Source organism: Aquarana catesbeiana, linkage group LG10 (assembly GCF_042186555.1).
Source record: "Aquarana catesbeiana isolate 2022-GZ linkage group LG10, ASM4218655v1, whole genome shotgun sequence".
NCBI lineage: Eukaryota > Metazoa > Chordata > Amphibia > Anura > Ranidae > Aquarana > Aquarana catesbeiana.
The window spans coordinates 201529405-201548215 of NC_133333.1; the positions used below are offsets into that span (position 1 = coordinate 201529405).

At 41.0% G+C, this 18811-nt stretch overlaps 1 protein-coding gene across 8 annotated transcripts in view; it reads right to left on the reverse strand.

Moving 5' to 3' along the window:
* Window positions 1-11401, reverse strand: part of ZBTB16 (zinc finger and BTB domain containing 16) — a 206433-nt gene extending 195032 nt beyond the window's left edge. Inside the window, exon 1 of one of the 8 annotated variants that reach the window (XM_073603106.1) lies at window positions 11180-11401. The gene's annotated coding sequence lies outside the window, so the exon portion shown is untranslated. Of the gene's footprint in view, window positions 1-6706; window positions 7204-7703; window positions 7728-8717; window positions 8977-9262; window positions 10065-10764; window positions 11120-11179 lie in introns of those variants that run through there. The other 7 variants (XM_073603113.1, XM_073603112.1, XM_073603110.1 and 4 more) reach the window with 7 other exon arrangements.
* Window positions 11402-18811: the final 7410 nt, after the last annotated feature.

Below are 18811 nucleotides of genomic sequence, written 5' to 3' on the forward strand. Positions count from 1 at the left end.
AAATAATAATAATAATATATATGAGCCCTTTATAGTACAAAAAGAGCAAATAATCGCTACTGTAAATATTACTTTCACCGTTCTACAGTAAAAAAAAAGAACCCCTTACAGTAGCGATTATTTGCTTTTTTTTGTACTATAGGGCTCATTTTAGTTTCTTTTAACCCCATTACGTTACTAAACATCTTAGACCTGGTTCGCATCTATGTGTTTTTTGGTGCTTTTTGCAGAAACACACTACAGTTCATTTAACATGGTTTCCTATGGGAAACGTTCACATCTATGCTTTTTTTCAGCCACTGCATATTTGGAAAGGGTCAAGGACTTTTTTTTTTTTTAATGCAAAACGGTGCTTTTTAGGTTCAATATACTTCAATGGAGAAGCTGCAGAAAAGCATGTAATGCGTTTTTGCAGCAATTTGTATTTTTTAATCTGCCCAACAACTAATTGGCCAAAAAACAGTATTTCTCTTCTAATAGTGTATATACAGTATATCTCTTCTGTCTGTTATTCTCAGAGTGGATTCAATATTTTGCTCCCTAACCATATAGTTGGTTGTTTATATTTACCACTGCATAGAGATATTTAAGAATAAATTGCCTTTTTTTTTTTTTTTTTTTTAAAACTTTACATATTAACTAAATTATACACCACACTTTTTTTTTTTTGTAGGTTAATAACCAATTAATCGAAACAATAAATCGGCCAACTAATCGATTATGAAAATAATCGTTAGTTGCAGCCCTACAAGAAGATCATGCTACCTTTCGCTTGACTTCATCATGTGAAAATAACCTAGGAAGGCTCCCATATTGTAACAGCTCAGCCACTTGTAAGAGTTACTCACGTTTAATAGACTTTGTAATTAGCAATTACTAGTACTAGTACTACTGTGCAAAATAAAAATTTGCATATATTTGAAGGACACAGGGTGTTGATTCGGAAGACAGCCAGCCAATTATCATTTGAAGAACAAGGTTAATAATGCCAGCACACAAACTTCTCTTGGTACCATTTTTTTCTTAATTTGTTTGAAATGGTGCAATGAAACCGATACAGAAGAAATAAAAACTGTTTTATATAGAGTTAGATCATACAAATCTGAGATAATCAAAGCAGAGATCAACCTTAGTTCCTGAAGCTGGTGCCCTAGCTTGCCCTCTTCCAAACCACACTGTTTGTTCCTCAATGCAATGAGTGAGTGGGTTCACTTAAAAAAGTGAGAAGCAGAGCAGGGTGGGCCGCAGCCATGACCTCAAGGGATGTTAGGATCTGCTTATTTGAGTTTCAGGGCTCCTGGGACTCTCCCAAGAAAGCTAAAGAGCCATTTCTGGGTGCCAGATTCAGGGGACAGTTAAAAGATATGACCATAAGACGATCAGATCTCTTTGCATCATACACTTTCATAATCTGATTGTTCTAAATACAATCAAATTAATTAACAAAACCAAATCAGCACTGCCAATCAATGTAACATGAAGGATAATTTTCTGTCCTGGCCCATTCACTCCATCTGGTTGCATCCAATCTAAAATAAAATTAAATAAAGAAAGTCCAAAATTGGTGGAAGGGAAGTTATGCCTATTTGACTGAATCACACATTGATCAGATAATAAATTCAAGAGTGTATGACCACCATATGAGGGGGATTGCCCTTACTTTGGAGAGATTTCCTCTTACTTTCTGTTGCATCTACAGAATAGCAATTAACAAAAGGGAAGTCTCCAGTAGGACACAAAGGGAAGAATAAAATAAATAAAAAAACCTGGCTGGAATTTTAATCACACTTTACTCAAAATGATAAAAAAGTTTTCATTTCAGATACAAGTTAAGGTTCATGTAGAGTCTGTTGACATGCCCTTTCATGTGGTTTATAGACCTGCTGCACATTTCTCATTACCCTCCACGATTCAGAATCACTATGTACTCTGAATGGTCATTTTCTCTTCTTTCCTAGACAAGTATGTTCAAAAGGAATCCCTAGTTAAGCTCTGCAATGTCTGACCTTACAGTTGGTGTCACATGATAGAACTTGAAGATAGTAGAGCAGACATAAAATGTGTTGAAGGACAGGGGTCAGGGAGTTCTGGTATATGCAACATATTCACAGGAAAGAGAGGTTAGCAAGTAGAGTTCCACAGGGATTTATGCTCAGAGCAATGAGGTGTAATGTCTTCATTAGTGATATAACAAATGACCGAGAAGGAATGCCTTTTTTTGGCCAGTGACCAACCTCTTCATATTTTAAAAAGAAGGTTAACAAAATGACATGTGGCCAGATTCAAGCAGGTATTCTTTACGGATAACTCATAAATTGTTCAAAGTGAGGCAGTGTGTGACTCTTTCAGCATTTTTACCTTCGCTATCCATACATCAACTGCAACATTTGCACAAGGACCACAGAAAAATTCAAGCTAAAGTCAGGTGCAAACTGTGCATGCGCGTAGAACCTTTAAAAAGGGTCACTAAACATACATTAAAAACTATCACTAAAATGGTACATTACATGCTGTTAATAGTCAGTCACTAGGAGATTAGTTTTCCATATTCTGCAAAAAAAAAAAAAAAAACCTGGTTGATCCTGCTGCTCTCCATCTCCCCAATTCAGCTCAGGATTTTGCAGGAGTGGGGAAAACTCTGCACATGCTCAGTTTTCTGTGAGTTTCTATGCTGAGCATTTCCTACCTATCACATCTTAGTACCCCATGTGACTATAGAGTCACACATGTGGGCATATACACAGTGGTAAATGACTGCCCACTCCCTCTTCCATGCCCACTAACCAGATAAATACAATGGGGATGGGATATTACATGAAGATTAATAGAGGCTTCACCTCCCTCTTATTGTAAGACACAGGCTGGAGGAGCACGACACAGCCTGGGACTGGCAGAAATCCACACAATAATAAATATTTGATTGCAAATATATACTGTATTTGTATACCAATTTAAAACAGTTTATTGATATTTTTTACTCTGTATTCCAAAGGCTGTTTTTAAACTTGTGACCTGGACAAGAAGCTCCCCCTGCTTATGTTTCCCTGGGAAAGAGCTGGGTCTTGTGACAGATCTCTCTCTCTCTCTATATAGATCTATATCACAATATGGCGTTCTGCTGGGAGGCACTTGAGGGAAAAAAAAAAAATCCTTTTGGGTAAAAAGTCAAGCACTGTACATGGTGTAAAACACAAGCAAAGTGATCTGCGTAAAAAATAAAAAAAAAAAAAAATTAATTATTATATATATATATATATATATATATATATATATATATATATATATATATATATATATATATATATATATATATATATATATATATATATATATATATATATATATATATATATATATATATATATATATATATATATATACAGTTTGTTTGTTTTTTTGGGCTATCATTTTGGGGTATAAGTCTTTCAAAATGCCTGTGGGGTCTGTTGATGAGTGTTTATTTTTGTTAGCATGGCTTGGAATGCTTTATTCTACACAAAATAAATTGACTCGCCATCATTGCGTGTTGCTAGCTGAGATGGATTTAATTCACTGAGCATTTTTAACTGTAGGGGCTTATTTAATAGCAGTACTAAGAGCAGAGATGTGTTTTAAATTTTAACTGCTAATCAGCATCACCCCCCCCAGATCAGTGTGGCTAGTGTAATAAAAGTTGATCTATGATTGGTAGTAGGTTACTGCCTGGGTTTCAAGAACCACCATCACTGCATAACGCCATGCTTTTAGGGCTCATTATCACCATCTGTGTTGCGTGGCATTGCCCAACACAGTCTCAATGCAATTTGCCTGATCGCCTATTGTTTCAGTTAATACAAACTGCTCTGAAATAATTAATATATTATAATTATTAGTATTATTAATATCTGAATGCATTTTTATGCAGCTCAGCATGTTGCAATATAACGCATCACAAAATGCTGCTGTGCATGAAGTTGAAGGAATGTCATTGTGACTTTTTAAAAAAGTTATACAGACCATAATGTGCATCCACTGCTCTGGATGGGGCCCAAAATATACTGTATGTTTTGGGAAGAGTTAATTTCTGTAAGGTTTTTTGATTTTCCTACTAGAAAAATATAAAATTTATACATATCTACCTCTAGAAAAATCGCACTTGGCCGCACACAGGATCAGTAGAGTGTAGAGATGAAATAGGGAAAGATGAGAATCGGCTTCAGCTTGGTTTGAAACCCATAGAAGAAGCCCTGCTAATGCATTTCACTCATGTGGGGGTTTAATCATAGAGGCCACGAAGATTAAGCCCCACATGGTCAAAATGCATGGGGGGGGGGGGGGGTCTTCTATGAGTGGTGAACCAAGCTGAAGCCAATTATCTCACCATTTCAGCTCTACAGTCTTTTGATCTTGTGTTAAGACAGGTGCAATTTTCTTGTAGTCCAAGCCAAGCCTTATATCCCAACGAGCATCGGTATACAGTGTCACCGGCCACAGGACTTACCTTCCGGAGCATTCGAGCGGTACATTTTTTTTTAATTTAGTCCACTAAAAAATTAGCTACATTACTTTCTAGTCTTCTAAAGTTAGAGGCAACCATAGAACACAGTTACAGGTCGATGGTTGGTAGATTACCAATTAAGAATATATTAGTAAAACATGGACTATTAGGAAACCTAAGCTTAGAGAAAAAAAAAAAAAAAAAAATAATAAAGGGGGTTGCCACTGTGTATCACCTTTTTAAGAATGCTAGTTACCCCGTGCTAACTACAAAAGACATTGACCATCACCAAGCTGTCACAAATTAAAAAAGGCAAAAAAACTCAGTTTGTGCATACTTGCTCTGGTCAGTGACCATTAAAAGTATTGAAGTCACGGGACAACCAAGACAGAAAGCCAATATTTTGCAGAAGCTGAGGTCAGAAATGGCAGGCTATATGCTCCTTTAAAGCCAATGTCATACTATATATATATCTCTATATTTATTATCTACAGTAAAAATTGCTCTCGCGCATCTCAAACTCATGCTACCATTGCTGAACAGTAAAACACTTTTTGCTGAAATCAGAAAATCTGCTACATAGGAACTGCTTGAAGTTAGTCCGCTTGACACCACAATCATCCAACATGGTCAAAAAGTAAAGTTATTAGAAACATTGTTCTGGACACAAAGCATTAAAATACTTAGTTGTAAAAGCTTTGAGCTCCAAACTTGTATTTTTTACATATCTATTTCTAGAAGCAGTTCTCATCGGTTAGCGTGACCTTGATGAAAATACAACAAACTACAGAAATACTCACTCCTCAAATATTTCAATGCCACAAAATAAAGGTCTGAATTGATCAACAAAGAAAAGGAAAATTTGTATCATGGAAACAAACAATTCCCTACAGTACTTCAATTTGTTCAGCATAATGGTACACATAGACATTGCATGGAGATCATACATAAAGTAAGAGTTCTTACATTGCCACAAACACCATTTTTTTTTAAGGATTTGGATATAGAATATGTTGCCTGTTGCATTGATTGTGGGACTACATTTCCTTCAAAATACAACTGGTAATTACCTAACCCTTACAGATGTGGCCAATACATTTTACAACTATCCACATCTTTGGTCCAATTTTTAAAGCATAGAAGGCATCTATCACATGGCTAACAAATTCTAAATAAAGAAAACCTCAAGATAAAGCATTATAAGATCAGTAAGATGACATAAAAGCAAAAAAAAAAAAAAAAAAAAAAAAAAAAAAAAAAAAAAAAAAAAAAAAGCATCAAGTGTTGAATTTATCAACATACTGTCTTCAGATGCTACACAACCAAAAATCCACCAAAATAAAGCCCCAGTGACCATATACACATACCTGACAACCTTTCCTTTCTGACAGTCTCAACCATAAATTATCTGAACCCACCAAGTAGATAAAATAACACAAGGCTGGGTATTTATTTTTGGAGCACAACTAACACAAACTAGATACAGCCATAAACACAGGTTTGCTTTACTGGGTAACAAAAGAACATGCAGTCTGCAAGGATGCTTTATTGTACTTGTCAGACTTGGGATAATAGTGAGAATTGGAGGTTTGTGAAACAAAAGTACAAAGCGTAAAGCCTTAACATTAAGCCCATTGTTGCATCTCCACCTAAGAAAAAAAAAAAAAAGTAAGGGGTTAGCCTCCAGTGAGCATTATAATTACACAGGACAGCTCCTTAACTCCCTGTCCTGCAATACAATATACACCATGGACACCCTCAGATTGGTCTATGGCAGCCACTGTGAACATTTAAAGGGTTAATGAGAAGGTATGTCATACCAAGTGTAGCTTTGTATTGAAAACTTCCTGAATAAAACCCGACAATATATTACTCAGAAGAAGGTTTGACTCTTCTATAGCTAACATATTTCAGTGTACTTAAGACATGCCCCATGAGGGGGGAAAAAAAAAAAAAAGGAGGGGAAGAGAGGCTTTACATCTAAAATCTGCATTTCCAATTAATAGATGCATTTAGTAGTTGTTGCCTGGATTTAATTTAGCAGTAGCACTGTTACAATCAAGAAAAAGTTGCACTAGACATGACAAACAAAAAAGATCAGCGAATTCAATACCACAGCACTAACCAAAGCCAACAATTCAGTTGTTGACTTGAGTTAACAGCCATTTCCTTTCTTTCTATAGAAGGACAGGCACAACAACATATTAAAGATCAGCAAACTATAGAAACCTGTGAAATCTTTAGGAGCAATGAAAGATGTGCATCCTTTGCCATCACAACGCCAAGGGTCTTCTGTTAGGCACTAGCTACCCAGCTCTCTATGGCCAGTACCGTTTGAAAACGCAAGTCCCCCTTTTGAGTTGCTGAAGTTAAAAACAAAGCACAGCGCCTCCTTATGACAGCAAGAGAAACAGCAAGGCTAGTAAGTAGTGACACCAGTCTTGAGCTCTGCACATTGTAGAAACTCCAAAAAAAAAAAAAAAAAAAAAAAATCAAAGCTGAAAATAAGCACATGGCTATAGCACAACTAGGATGAAGAGCTGACAACATCTGCAAAATATAAAATGTTTTCTTGAAAACCCTTGACATACAGAACCTGCCTATACTATAGCTGCATAAAAAATGGACTATAAATGATAGAAGCAATTATATTAGTATGAAAAGCCAAATCTAAACCTTATTATAGACCAACATGTAACCCTAATTATTGCATACTTATGGACCAGGCAAGCATTTCAACTTGTGATCAAGGCTAACTGTGAAATTCACCTGCTGCTTATGTGATGAAAGCTTAAAGCTGTACAAAACAAAACAACAAAAAAACCCCCACAAAACATTCTTGGAAATATGTGATTACTTTTTAGATTCCAGCTTTCAAAGTCAAGCTGCACATCAGACACAACAAAGCAGAGATTTATCTAGGTTTGCAAGGCAAGAAAGAAAATAGTAATTTTTCAGCCTTCTGTCCCCTTAACTCCTAGTTTATTCTCAAGAATTGATGTGTGTCTCAAATTTAGCCAGCATTCCTACAGGTCCTTTTTTATTAAGTAAAACTGCATCCCCCCTACAGGCTGCGGAAACATCAGCAAAGACTAAGAGAAAAAAAAAAACTGGTGATACAGGAGGATCGGAGCATAGAGTAAGAAAAAAAAAAAAACACAACACATATCAATAATGGCAACAAAACTCAAGGCAGGATAAAAGGGTTAAGAAAACAGATCCCTACAATAGCGGCTAGTCCTATTGTGTGGGCTAACGCAGGAATGTTTTTGTCTGTTGCAAAGTAGAAGCCAGCTATACAGTGTGAGGGTCACAGGGATAAAAACAGACCTGGACAAAGCCGCAAATAAACCTTAGCTCTGCTCTGTGATGTCACTTAGGGGGGGGAAAAAATCCTCTGCCCCTTTAAAAGCAAACACCTGCATTGCTTATCCATCAATGTACAAGGTAATTGATCACGAATTGAAAAAAAAAAAGGCAAGAAGAAGGAGCTGTCTGCAGTGCCAGTTTTAAACAAGATAAAAAAATAAAGAAAAGAAAAAAAAAAAAAAAAAAAAAAAAAAAAAAAAAAAAGGAAAAGGAAAAAAGAAGAAGAGGAAGATATAACAGTGTTACACATAATTTATGAAGTGTTAAAATATGGGCTACAGTTCAGTTCCATCCCTGAAAAGAATTCTACTTGTGCCATCTTATAGACGTGTAAGCATTTTAGAGGAGAAACTGTTAAGTTCTTGTTTAAAAAATAAATTAAAAAAAAAACACAACACCACACACACATTTCAGAGAGAAGAGTCAAACGAGACAAACATCAAGGCTGCCAAGTTACAACATGAATGCCTAAGCAGCCTAAAATATCAGAAACTCTTAAAAACATTTTGGTTACATATTCCAAAAAAGATACAGAGGAGGAAACATGGATAGTCCAACTCTGCAGATAAAGAAGCCGATTTTTTTTTCTACCTCCTTAATACAGTTTGTTTTTCTGTAGCCAGGGGGGGAAGGCACCCATTGACAAGGTTCCTTTTGATGACTTGTAAGGGTTAATTAGTCAACTATTAAATGGCTTTTATCAGTTGTGGATTGCCTAGCCTCAGCTCCCTTTAAATCCTAGGCAGAAGTAGTTTTGAGAGAATCATACATATCTCCCCCCCCCCAAAAAAAATAAATAAAATTGCATTAATGACACAGATTAGAAGACTGGTTGAATAACCCCTTAAATGCCAAGATAACAAAAACTTACAATCTGTTAACATTAAGTGATGGTGAACAAGCAGCAGCCAGGAAAAAAAAAAAAAAAAAAAAAAAAGTAAATCCTGCGCTGTCACATAAGCTGCTTCTATTCCACACACAACACTGGCTCACAATGCATTTTCAGACCTGTCTGGCTACAACAAGGAATGAATATTTGAATATTAAGTATGCTAACAGCATCCACCGCTCACATCCACAGCCTGCTGCTGGCTTGCTGGTCAACTTGCACACATCCAGAGACAGCTTCCAAAAAGAAGTAGAAAGCAGAAGAAAAAAAAAAAACCCACACAGATCACAACTAAAACTGATAGATGAGAATTGGAAATAGAGGGGGCATTAAAGCCTAGAAAAATCATTAAGGGGGGGGGGTTGTAATACAGAGAAATCAAACAGGCTGATGATATGGGAACTGATGTAAAGATATAGAGGAACAAAGGCTGAGCAGACAAGAATAGGCTAAAATTCAACAGATGAATACAAAGACAGACAGGGAGGGAAGGGACTATAGGATGCTCCAATCTACACATCACCTACCTCGGTTCTATTGTGCCAGGCATGCCATCATCCAGTAGGGCATTACTTCTCTAAGGGTGCCTTTTTTTTTTTTTTTTTTTTTTAGTACAGATCTCCCAGTTGCTGCACTTTAGTGTTGGGCACTGTGCAGACATAAACAAGTCATAAGTATGCGTGCCAACATCCAGTTGGGCACTATTACCCCAGGTTTGCCCGTTTAACTAGGGGTGCACCCTTATTTTGTATTCCTCTGGGGGTGCCCCCCTAATTTTTTTTCTATTACAGATCTTCCAGCTCCTGCACTTTAGTGTTAAGCAGACAATAAACAAGATATAATTATGCATGCCATCCAGTTGGGCACTATTACCCTAGAAGTGCCCCCCCCCCCCCCCTTTTTTTTCCCATTCTAGATTCCCAGTTTCTGCACTTTAGTGTTGAGCAGACATAGACAAGTCATAATTATGTATGCCATCATCCAGTTGGGCTAGTTCCCTTTCCCAATTGCTGCACTTTAGCATTGAAAATAGACAAGTAAGAAAGTATACATATGCCAGTTGGGCACTATCTCCATAGGATTGCCCCTTCATTATTATTTTTTTTTTTTTTAATTCTAGGATTTCTCAGTTGCTGCACTTTAGCATTGAACAGACAGAGAACTAAGAAGTATGCATGCCAGTTGGGCACTATTTTCCTAGGATTGCACCCTATATCCCTGGTGCTGCCCCCCTCATTTTTTTTAATTCTAGATCTCTCAGTTGCTACACTTTAGTGTTGAGCAGACAAAAAAGTCCTAATTATGCATGCAATCATCCAGTTCTGTGCTAGTTTGCCCCCCCCCCCCCCTTTTTTGTTTTTTTCCTAGGGGTGCCCCCTCATTTATTCTTGATCCCCAGTTGCTGCACTTTAGTGTTAAGCAGACAAGTCCTAATTATATATGCAATCATCCAGTTGGGTGCTAGTTTGCCCCCCCCCCCCATTTTTTGTTTTTTTCCTAGGAGTGCCCCCTCTTATTTTTATTCTAGAATCCCAGACCCCCCCCCATTTGCTGCACTTTAGTGTTGATCAGACATAAAAAAAGTCCTAAGTATACATGCAATCATCCAGTTGGGTGCTAGTCGTCTCCCCCCCCCCCCCCCCCATTTTTTTTCCTAGGGGTGCCCCCTCTTTTTCTAGACCCCCCCCTGTTGCTGCACTTTAGTGTTAAGCAGACATAAACAAATCCTAATGATATATCTCATCATCCAGTTGGGTGCTAGTTTTCTAGGTATGCACCCCTCATTTTTTATTCTAGACCCCCCCCCCCCCAGTTGCTGCACTTTAGTATTGATCAGACGTAAACAAGTCCTAATGATGCATGTCACATTTCCTTGGCATGTCACCCACCATGGCATGGATAGGGAGCCCAGTGTGTGCATGCTCAGGGACGATCCATATAGCCGGAATATGTGGGATTTATGGAGCAAACAATGGATCATGAGACATTAGTATTCCAGCCCCATAGCGGAGCCATGCACGCCACTCACCTGCATTAATCACCCATAATATTCACCATACTAAGCCGGGGATGCACGGTGCATGCTGAGCAGAGAGGGGGGAGGCTGATCTCCTATGGCGGAGCCGGTAGGTGATTGATAGAACGGTAAGTTGGTGTCTGGTAAGTTTTTGGCGATCTCTCTAGGCTGGAAGTTGCAGAGCGATCCTCCTGATTGTCGGCTCCCGGGCGGTAGGTTGCGGTAAGTTGGTGTCACTTGGAGCTTCCCCATGAATGAACCTGGGGCTGATCTCACGATTGTCACATGCTGATGGCAGGAGGGGGCCACCAAAGTGACAATAAGAACGAGCCCCCCCACCCCTCTCCATCCAATCACAGCCCACCTCTCGCACACACAAATGCTAAGTTGTCGGACTTTCCCTTGTCTCCCGTCTGCCTGTACTTACCTGTGATGAGCGATCTCCGCAGGCATGTAGGTGAGCGGGGATGGTGCTGTTAAAGCAGCCGCCGGATCCAGCAGTTCGCAGTGCCCGCTCTCAGGCTCTCTAACTCCTCTCTCCTTTAAGGTTAGCAAATCAACACAGTCGGTGACGTCAGGCCCCGGCTCGGGGAACACATGCCTAGCTCCCTCCCATGCTGGATCGGCCGTGCCGCCATGTTTAGTGCTGGCAGGAGAAAGGGGGGGACTGCTCGGGACGAGTCCCGTTAGTTGAGGACGGAGAGGGTGGCTGGGGGGAGGAGCCAGGACTTGTGTGGGGGTGGAGTCAGGAGTTGTGCGGACAATGGGGCTGGGCGGCTGGCTCTGTCTTGTCATGCACCTGTCATCTGCTGGGGACATTTAAAGTGGATGTGACTTAATACCAATCAACATCCATTTATTTGTTCCCTTTTGGCCTGTTAACTACTTCAGATGTTACCCCCTTCCTGACCAGAGCACTTTTTGCGATTCGGCACTGCGTCGTTTTAACTGACAATTGCGTGGTCGTGCGGCGTGGCACACAAACAAAATTGACGTTCTTTTTTTCCCCACAAATTGAGATTTCTTTTGGTGGTATTTGATCACCTCTGCGGTTTTTATTTTTTGCGCTATGAATAAAAAAAGAGCGACAATTGTGAAAAAAAAGCAATATTTTTTACTTTTTGCTATAATAAATATCTCCCAAATTAAAAAAAAAAAAAAAATTCTTCCTCAGTTTAGACCGATATGTATTCTTCTAAATATTTTTGGTAAAAAAAAATCGCAATAAGCGTATATTGATTGGTTTGCGTAAAAGTTATAGCGTCTACAAAATAGGAGATAGATTTATGGCATTTTTATTATTATTATTTTTTATTAGTAATGACAGCGATCTGCGATTTTTATCGTGACTGTGACATTATGGCGGACACATCGGACACTTTTGACACTATTTTGAGACCATTGTCATTTATACAGCGATCAGTGCTATAAAAATGCACTGATTACTGTATAACTGTCACTGGCAGGGAAGGGGTTAAACACTAGGGGGCGATCAAGAGGTTAAGTGTGTCCTAGGGAGTGATTTTAACTGTGGGGGGGATGGGTTACCACTGACATGACAGCGATCACTGCTCCCGATGACAGGGAGCAGTGGATCTCTGTCTTGTCACTAGGCAGAACAGGGAAATGCCTTGTTTACATAGGCATCTCCCCATTCTGTTGCTCCGTGGCACGATCGCGGGACACCGGCGGACATGGAGTCCGCGGTCACGGAGTATGCGGCGGGCGCAAGTGCCCACAATGCCGCGTCTTAAAGGGGACATACCTGTACTCCCATTTGCACAGCCGTGTCATTGTGCCGACGTATATCGTTCTGCGCTGGTCAGCAATCGGTTAAAGCATTATTAAACCCAAGAATGTAATATATTACAGCTTACCAATCCTTAGATGTTTTATTTTTTATTTATTTATTACAGGTACTTAGATCATAGCTCCCAACTGTCCCTGATTTGGAGCAATGTCCCTCTGTCCCTCATTTCTCCTTATTTGTCCCTCATTTTGGTCTGATCTATATAAATGTATATAAAATGCACTTTTTAATCTATCAATAAGTGTTTTCCAGCGCTAAACCTTTCATCTGATTTCCAAATTGCTGCATTTGTAAATTGCAAAAGCCAATATAAAGGAAAAGTAGTGGGAAAAAAGCACTTGTGGGTTTAACGCTTATTTTAAAAAAAAAAAACAATTGTACAATTCTCCTTTAAGGGGGCGTAGCAAGGGGTGTGTCCTATGCCTGCATACTTTTGCTGATAGGTGTCCCTCATTCCCATCTCAAAAAGTTGGGAGGTATGGTTATATAGCGCCATCAATTTATGCAGCACTTTACATATACACCCACTTTCTTAAATACAACTTGCTAGTATCGGGTTGGACCCCCTTTTGCCTTCAGAACTGTCTTAAAGTGGAGTTCCACCCAAAAATGGAACTTCCGCTTTTTGTACCTGTAATAAATAAATAAATAAATAAAACATCTAACGATACACATCGGCACAATGGCACCTGGTTTTCACCTGGTGATCTGGCCAGTAACAAACCTCCTGTATTAGAATGCCCCCTCTCTGGATGAAGGCTCCTTCTTCTAGAGTGGGAGCATTTTAATACAGGAGGTTTACAGGGGGCCCTGGGGCCAGATGCGGCCCTTTGCTTGCCTTTATACGACCCTTGAGGCAATATTCCTGCCACTAACACCAACAATGGGGCATAATTCCTGTCACTGACACCAACAATGGGGCATAATTCCTGTCACTGACACCAACAATGGGGCATAATTCCTGTCACTAACACCAACAATGGGGCATAATTCCTGTCACTGACACCAACAATGGGGCATAATTCCTGTCACTAACACCAACAATGGGGCATAATTCCTGTCACTGACACCAACAATGGGGCATAATTCCTGTCACTGACACCAACAATGGGGCATAATTCCTGTCACTAACACCAACAATGGGGCATAATTCCTGTCACTGACACCAACAATGGGGCATAATTCCTGTCACTGACACCAACAATGGGGCATAATTCCTGTCACTGACACCCACAACGCAACATAATTCCTGTCACTGACACCAACAATGCAACATAATTCCTGTCGATGACACCAACAATGTGGTATAATTCCTGTCACTGACACCAATGATGGGGCACTATTCCTTCCACTGACACCAATGATGGGGCACTATTCCTTCCACTGACACCAATGATGGGGCACTATTCCTTCCACTGACACCAACAATGGGGAATAATTCCTTCCACTGACAACAAAAATTGGGCACTATTCCTCCCACTGACACCAACTATTTTTGCCCCTGACACTAAAGATCAGACATTATTTACTCTCACTGGGCACAGTCCGGCCCCCCTACATTCTGAAGGACAGTAAACTGGCCCTTTCTTTAGAAAGTTTGAAGACCCCTGCCTTAGAGCAATGTTTCTCAATTCCACTCCTTGTGTACCCCCAACAGGTCATGTTTTCAGGATTTCCCTCAGATAAAACACCTGTGGTAATTACTAAGGCAGTAAAACTGATCAAATCACCTGTGCAAAATAATGGAGAGCCTGAAAACATGACCTGTTGGGGGTACTTGAGGACTGGAGTTGAGAAACATTGAATTAGAGCCCTTGCACACTGGGGCGGGGGCGGCGTCGGCGGTAAAACGCCGCTATTATTAGCGGCGTTTTACCGTCGGTATTCGGCCGCTAGCGGGGCGGTTTTACCCCCGCTAGCGGCCGAGAAAGGGTTAAATACCACCGCAAAGCGCCTCTGCAGAGGCGCCTTGCCGGCGGTATAGCTGCGCCGTCCCATTGATTTCAATGGGCAGGAGCGGTATACACTCCGCTCCTTCACCGCTCCGAAGATGCTGCTGGCAGGACTTTTTTTACCGTCCTGCCAGCGCACTGCTCCAGTGTGAAAGCCCTCGGGGCTTTCACAGTGGATACACAGCAGCGGCACTTTCAGGTCGGTTTGCAGGCGCTATTATTAGCGCAATAGCGCCTGCAAACCGCCCCAGTGTGCAAGGGCTCTTAGAGATTCTGTACAGTACCTTAGGAGAGGACAATGGTCTGACTGGAGGCTGAACTCTTGAGAGGCTTCAGCAGCTAACTTGGGTGATTAAACCTTTCTAATACACTGCATCACTATATACTGTATATATAGTATATAGCAGTGACAAAGATTGGTTTATTTTTTACTTCAACACATTTTCTCAAGACTTATATAAGGCCCCTTTCACACGATCGGAACGTTCAGGTCCGCCTGTCAGTTTTGACGGCGGACCTGAACGGGCGATCCATGTTAGCCTATGGAGCGTCGGATGTCAGCGGAGACATGTCCGCTGACATCCGACCCCGTCCGATCCGCTAAAAGCAGACGGATGGCTCTACGTCCAGATCCGTCGCTATCGGATCGGGTGAGATCTGACGAAAACGGACACGCTGTCCGTTTTCGTCCGATCCCTCCATAGGCGGCAGCGGCGCCTGACAAGCCCCTCCCCGCTCAGTGAGCAGAGAGGGACCTGTCACCCGCCGGCTCAGCGGAGATCAACGGACAGATCTCCCGCTGAGCCGGCGGACCGAGGCGGGCTCCGTAGAAACGGAGTCCGCCTCATGTGAAAGGGGCCTAAAGGATAATTATGCATTCTACCCTGTGTGAGAGTGATTCCTCCAAAGTAAGGTACCTAAGATAGGCTACACACAATAAGGGGGATTTACTAAAACTGGAGCACACAGAATCTGGTGCAGCTGTGTATAGTAACTAATCAGCTTCTAACTTCAGCTTGTTCAATTAGGCTTTGATAATAAAACCTAGAAGCTGATTGGTTACTATACACAGCTGCACCAGATTCTGTGTGCTCCCCCAATATGTGCACAAAGCTAGCTTCTCCACTAGTGAGAATAAATAAGAGCCCGCGGTTCGAGTCAAATGTAAGTTCGATTCGAACATCTGGCATTCGTTTGTTCTAGAAACTAATCGAACATATGGGCTGTTCGCAGAAAATCTGAGCGCTGCGGAACGCCCCATAATGCACTGGGAGATCGCAGTGCATTGCTGTATGATGATTGGCCAAAGCATGCACCTGACCTGCATGCTTTAGCTAATCACAGCGTGCTCTGCTGAGAGAGACATAATTGGCCAAAGGCATCCTGCCTTTGGCCAATCATGGCTCAGGGGGACTAAGTCCATGCTCCACACTATATAAGGCTGCTTACATAGCGGCCGTGTCTAGTTTGTGGACGGAGATAGATTGAGCTAGATTAGGCAGGCAGGTTAGTTAGTGGCAGTGTATTTGATATATATATACCGTATTTATCGGCGTATAACACGCGCCGGCGTATAACACGCACCCTAAGTTTAGGAGGGAATTTTAAGGAAAAAAACTTTTAGGAGGGAAGTTTAAGGAAAATAAACTTACATTTAAATGCCCATCAATGCAGCCTCATCAGTGTTCATCTACAGCCTTGTTAGTGCAGCCTTGCCCCAGTGTCCAGTGCAGCCTTGTCAGTGCAGCTTTGCCCCAGTGCAGAATTGTCAGTGCAGCCTTGCCCCAGTGCAGCCTTGTCCCCAGTGGTCAGTGCAGCCTTGTCCCCAGTGCCGCCGACATACACAAGTTTAGTGTGTTTTTTTAAATATGGCGCCGCGGAGTTCGGAGGGACTCGGCGGCGCTCGTTCAGCTGAATGAGCGCCGCCGAGAACACAGTGACTGGGCGGAGCCGAGATACACATAGCCGAGGGTTCTCGGCTCTTCTTGGCGCCGTTCACAGTCACGCCCAGTCCCTATGATGGACATAACAGAGGTCCAATGGCGGGACTGGGCGGGACTGTGAACGGCGCCGAGAAGAGCCGAGAACCCTCGGCTATGTGTATCTCGGCTCCGCCCAGTCACTGTGTTCTAGGCGGCGCTCGTTCAGCTGAACGAGCGCCGCTGAGTCCCTCCGAACTCCGCGGCGCCATATTTAAAAATACACGCTATGTGAATGTCGGCGGCGATCGCTCCGATAGATCACAAAAATAGCGGGGATCGGCGTATAACACGCACCCACGATTTTCCCCTGATTTTAAGGGGAAAAAAGTGCGTGTTATATGCCGATAAATACGGTATATATATATATATATATATATATATATATATATATTATATATATATATATATATATATTTATACATATATATATATATATATATATTTTATATATATATATATATATATATATATATATATATATATACTCTGCATTCAGTGTGGCCTATATATTCAGTGTAGACTCTATATTCAGTCAATGCAGGCAGTGTACTTTATATAACACAGTGTATTGAAGTGGTTAAGGGGAGCCCTGCACCAAAAGTAAAAAAAAATAGCGTGGGGTCCCCCCCAAAATCCATACCAGGCCCTTCAGGTCTGGTATGGATTTTAAGGGGAACCCTGTGCCAAAATTTAAAAAAAAAATATTGTGGGGGTCCGATGCGCGTGGCCGGCGTTCGCGATGACTGCTGGCAATGTGTGATCGCGGGCACGAGAGCTAGAACAGGGACCCGTGTGCGTAAACATGCAAATCCCTGTTCTGTGAGGAGAGGAGAGACAGATCATGTGTTCCTACTAGCTAGGAACAACGATCTGTCTTCTCCTCTAGTCAGTTCCCTCCCCCTACAGTTAGAACACACAGTGAGGGAACACCCCTTGATCGCCCTCTAATGTTAACCCCTTCCCTGCCAGTGACATTTATACAGTAATCAGTGCTTTTTTATAGCACTGATCGCTGTATAATTGTCAGTTGTCCCAAAAATGTGTCAAAAGTGTCCAATGTGTCCGCCACAATGTCGCAGTCCCGATAAAAAATCACAGATCACCACCATTACTAGTAGAAAAATAATAATAATAAAAATTCCATAAAAATGCCATAAAACTTTTGCATAGTTTGTAGACGCTATAACTTTTGCGCAAACCAATCAATATATTATTGTAATTTTTATTACCAAAAATATGTAGAAGAATATACATTGACCAAAACTCCTTTTTTTCCCACAAATAGAGCTTTCTTTAGGTGGTATTTGATCACCTCTGCAAATTTTATTTTTTGCGCTATAAACAAAAAAGGGCCACAATTTTGAAAAAAAAAAAACAATATTTTTTACTTTTTGCTATTATAAATATCCAAAAAATATATAAAAACAACACATTTCCTCCTCAGTTTAAGCCAATATGTATTCTTCTACATTTACATTCTTGGTAAAAGAAATCGCAATAAGCGTATATTAATTGGTTTGCACAAAAGTTATTGCGTCTACAAAATAGGGGATAGATTTATGGCATTTTTATTATTATTATTATTTTTTTATTTACTAGTAATGGCTGTAATCAGCAATTTTTTTTTTTAGCGGGACTGCGACATTGCGGCGGACAGATTGGACACCTTTGACACTTTTTTGGGACCAGTGATATTTATACAGCGATCAGTGCTATAAAAAAAATGCACTGATTACGGTATAAATGACAATGGCAGGGAAGGGGTTAACACTAGTGGTGATCTAGGGGTTAAATGTGTTCCCTGCAGGTGTTTTCTAACTGTATGGGGGACGGTGTGACTGGGGAAACACACAGATCCATCTTCCTGCTTAGCAGAAAGACAGGCTCTGTATGATCTCCCCTGTCAGAACGGAGATCTGCCTTGTTTACACAGGCAGATCCCCATTCTGTCACTGCGGGGAACGATCGCGGGTGTCCGACAGACATCGGGTCTACTGGACCCGCTGATTGGCCCCCCCGTCTGGCCCACAAAAGCGAGTTCCTGAGCCATTGTACAGCTACGGCGATTCGCGGGATCGTGCCACTTTGCAGCAGTATAATGACAGCGGCTGGTCGGCAATTGGTTAATGTTGTAGAGATCTGAAGGTGAGAGTGGTTGAGTAGCTTAGAAAAGGACACTGGACACCACTCAGCCTACAAAATTGTTGTATACTGTCAGCCTACAACAGGACTGGACTTAGGCTGGCCATACATTATACAATTCTCTTGTACAATTTTCCTTTAGATTTACCAAAACCATATAACATGAGGTCAAA